At 45.7% G+C, this 4258-nt stretch overlaps 1 long non-coding RNA gene across 2 annotated transcripts in view; it reads right to left on the reverse strand.

Annotated features, from left to right (window-relative positions):
- Positions 1-2749, reverse strand: part of LOC143300482 (uncharacterized) — a 208974-nt gene extending 206225 nt beyond the window's left edge. For both annotated transcript variants that reach the window (XR_013057667.1, XR_013057664.1), the window contains exon 1: positions 2638-2749. This is a non-coding gene — a long non-coding RNA (uncharacterized LOC143300482). The remainder of the gene's footprint in view (positions 1-2637) is intronic.
- Positions 2750-4258: the final 1509 nt, after the last annotated feature.

The raw sequence follows: 4258 nt of genomic DNA on the forward strand, positions 1-4258 counted from the left end.
TCGCACTCAAGAGAGAAGTTACCGCTATACTGCTATACCCTTGATAAAGCCAACTGTTCAGTCTGACGTTGCACGCTTTTTTTTTTTTTTTTGAGAGACCGGACTTTTCTGGCCGTAGGATACGGGTTAAGGTCAGGTACTGGGTTAGTGACCTGGGTTTGTGATCCTATTGTTGTTTGGGCTTGCTTTAGGTATCTATAGCACCGCCCATGTTGCTGCTGCGGCGCGTATCTTCTTTATTTCTCTTTGTGTCTTCCTACCCGAGGGCTTGCCTCCCCTTTATCCCTTTCTCCCTCTCTCCACACGCAGTCGTTGTTGTTTGATATGCAACACCTTTCGTTGTTCTTCTCTCCTATTCTGTGATATCGATGTCAACTTCCTTGTCAAAACAGTCATGCTGTCTTCTTATGGTCTTCATCTTATTCTTCGTTAGAGGGCTGTAACTCCCAAGTTCACTCGTATTTACACGAGTGGGCTTTTACATCTGTGACTGTTTTTACCTCGCCATTTAGGCAGTCATACTCCGTTTGCGGGTGTGTGTGCATGCTGGGCATGTTCTTGTTTCCATAACCCACCGGACACTGACATGAATTACAAGATCTTTAACGTGAGTATTTGATCTTCTGCTTGCGTATACACACGAAGAGGGTTTAGGCACAAGCAGGTCTGCACATAATTATGTTGACCTGGGAGGTCGGAAATATATCCACCCTTTACCCACCAGCTTATGGTGTTGATACTGATGATAACTGACGGTGATTTTTTTTAGCTTCACCACGAGACTTGATTAGATAAAGAAGCCCAAGCACCTAGCAATGGATGATCGTCATAATATTATAGTTAAGTCCATTTGAATGCAACAACAGGGGATTCAGTCAACGCTTACATACAACAAACTGTTCAGAAGGAAAGCTTAACTAATGGTTTCAGAGTCTGCAAAATGGAACATTCTTTTCCCGAACGTACAAGTTGTCTGGTCAAAAGCGATACTTAGTCGAACGACAACTGTTTCCAGGCAGAAAAAAGACATACGCGGTTTTTACTTTTGTTTTGCAGAAAATGTGCGCTTACATTGTTAAATTCGGTTTTCTGTTCCCCAGCCCCCTAATCCATTCATGGATATACATAACTGCTTCTGCTGTAATGCTGCCTGCAGTTTTGTTTGAGGAACGTATTGCTCTGTGTTGCCTGCTTGATACAATATTTTTTACATGGCATTGCGTTGCCTGTTTGACACAATACTTTTTATATGTCACTGTGTTGCCTGTTTGACACAATACTTTTACATGTCATTGCGATGCCTGTTTGACACAATACTTTTACATGTCATTGCGTTGCCTGTTTGACAATACTTTTACATGTCATTGCGTTGCTTGTTTGACACAATACTTTTACATGTCATTGCGTTGCTTTCTTGACATGTTACTTTTACATGTCATTGCGTTGCTTGTTTGACACGATACTTTACATGTCATTGCGTTGCCTGTTTGACACAATATTTCTACATGTCATTGCGTTGCCTGTTTGACACAATACTTTTTATATGTCATTGCCTTGCCTGTATGACACAATACTTTGACATGTCATTGCGTTGCCTGTTTGACACAATACTTTTACATGTCATTGCGTTGCCTGTTTGACACAATACTTTTTATATGTCATTGCCTTGCCTGTATGACACAATACTTTTACATGTCATTGCGTTGCTTGTTTGACACAATACTTTTACATGTCATTGCGTTGCCTGTATGACATGTCATTGCGTTGCCTGTTTGACACAATACTTTTTATATGTCATTGCCTTGCCTGTATGACACAATACTGTTACATGTCATTGCGTTGCTTGTTTGACGCAGTACTGTTACATGTCATTGCGTTGCTTGTTTGACGCAATACTGTTACATGTCATTGCGTTGCTTGTTTGACGCAATACTGTTACATGTCATTGCGATGCCTGTTTGACGCAATACTGTTACATGTCATTGCGTTGCTTGTTTGACGCAATACTGTTACATGTCATTGCGATGCCTGTTTGACGCAATACTTTTACATGTGTGGATCACGTGCTGCGGTATTCGATAAGGGCGCGACGCCACATTGTTTCCTTTCATGCCTGCAAGTATATCTGTTACCATGTCAAGGTGGACGGAGAATCGTAACTGCTGTTCAGACGTCATCAACACAATAGTTAATTACCTGACCGACCACCTTACTAACAGCGAGCGAATCAGTCAGTCAAGCCCTGACATGTTCTTTACGCTGGGCTGAGCTATGAACAAAATGAACTGATCTTCCTGGAAACCACACTACCAAATCAGCACTAAAGCCTCTCTCTCTCTCTCTCTCTCTCTCTCTCAGTCTCTCAATCTCTGTCTCTGTCCCTCCATCCCTTCATCCCTCTCTCTGTCTCTCAGTGTCTCTGTCTCCCTGTGTCGAGTATCACTGCCCCCTTCCATCTCTCTCTCTCTCTCTCTCTCTCTCTCTCACACACACACACACATACACACACACACACACACACACACACACACACACACACACACACACACACACACACACACACAAACACACACAACCATAATACATACATACATACATGCATACTTTCAGAAATCAACAATGATTTGTGGAGCTTACCATTTGTGAGCGGTCGGGTCTCAGTCAGTTCAGCTGGTCATTGGACCCAGGGCACAACTGAGACGAACCTCTTCTCTGATGACCAGCTCCGAAATGGTCGACAGTAACGTCGGCATCCTGCTCTTCCCGTTCTCCATCAGAAACCTCCAGGGTTCTCAAAAAGAGGCACGTTCAGAGCTACTCATCTCAAAGAAGAAAATTATTGACATTTTGCCATTCTATAGTTGATGTTGTTGAACGTCTCCTTCTACGGGCATATTCAGCTGGACTGGCGCTGCAAGGACCAGTTTGGAGAGATGTCTCAAATTACAATGCAGTATCGATGCTCGTGGGTTGAGAGACTGCTGCCAATTTCTCATAGGCAGAAAAGAGAGATTGTAATCTTCCCTTATCGCACAGTCCTGCCCAAAACCTTGAATGTCACCGACGGTTCTGCCTCCTAGATGAGGAGATTCTGCCTGTCAATCATGGCATTCGGGGTCCGATGATTGGCTAAGAGCCCCCCCAATACGTTGCATGCCACGGGGCGGTGCTTTAGGGTCCTTCCGGCCCCAGCACCATATTTGGCCATCTCTTTTCAATGATGCCAGGAAGTCAATGAAAGTGCAATGTATTGTTCAGTTGAACGAAACCAGGTGAGAGATTATGGAACAAGGATGCTTTTAGGGCTGTGAAGCAGAAAACAATGGCTTCAGTGCTCTCAGTCTTTCTGCCTCTGTCTGTCTGTCTGTCTGTCTGTCTCTGTCTCTCTCTGTCTCTGTCTCTCTCTCTCTAACCCCCTCTTCCCACTCATTTTTTTTCTCTCTGTCCTTTCCCCACTTTTTCTTTCTTTCGACCCACCTTCCGACCCACACCCCTTCTTACGCATTCATATGTAATCTCAATCCCCCGCCACCCCCACCCCCCCAATCTCCCCACCCCCACCATTTCACAATCGCTGTTCCAAGACGTTCGCCCTCGTATCCCCTTCCTCCCACACTCACCCCACCCCACCCACCCACCCACCTTTTTAGCACCACACCCTTTTCCATCTGGCAGCCTCTCGGGTGTTCCTGGATTTGTGCCAGTGCAACAATGGTGCCCCCCCCTCCACCCCCCACCCTTCACTCCTCCTCTAGGCATCTCGGCCCTCCCTCACCCCAACCCCTCCCCCACCTTCCTCCCTCAAACAGCCACCGTGTCTGCCTGTTTTCACACCCGCCACCCTGTCTGATACACACCAGCCCCACCAAAGCTCGCTTGGCCGCCATTGTACGGCCACTTATTTCCGGTGCAGAGCCTTTGTCTGGGGTTTGCTTGTATGTTGCCACCTATTCTCCACACTTACAGCCCGCAAGTCACATCCGTCGGATATTTTAGTTGGAATCAAGCTTGTTATTCTTGGGCCAGTTTTTAATTAGAAAGAGTGTCGATATTTTGCAGGTTTTCCCCCCTTCCATTGTAATTTTATTTCATGTTGTGCATGGCTTGCAGTTTTTTTTGGAGGCTGTGAGCTTTGCCAGATGCCCGAAGTGTACCTCGCCGTGTCAGGGTGGGCAGAGTTTGGAACAATGGGGGACAATTTTCTGGTCAAACGTATGGAGCATATCTCGGTGTTGTGTGGCACCGCCTGCTGTGTGCG

Source organism: Babylonia areolata, chromosome 2, assembly GCF_041734735.1.
Source record: "Babylonia areolata isolate BAREFJ2019XMU chromosome 2, ASM4173473v1, whole genome shotgun sequence".
Classification (NCBI taxonomy): domain Eukaryota; kingdom Metazoa; phylum Mollusca; class Gastropoda; order Neogastropoda; family Buccinidae; genus Babylonia; species Babylonia areolata.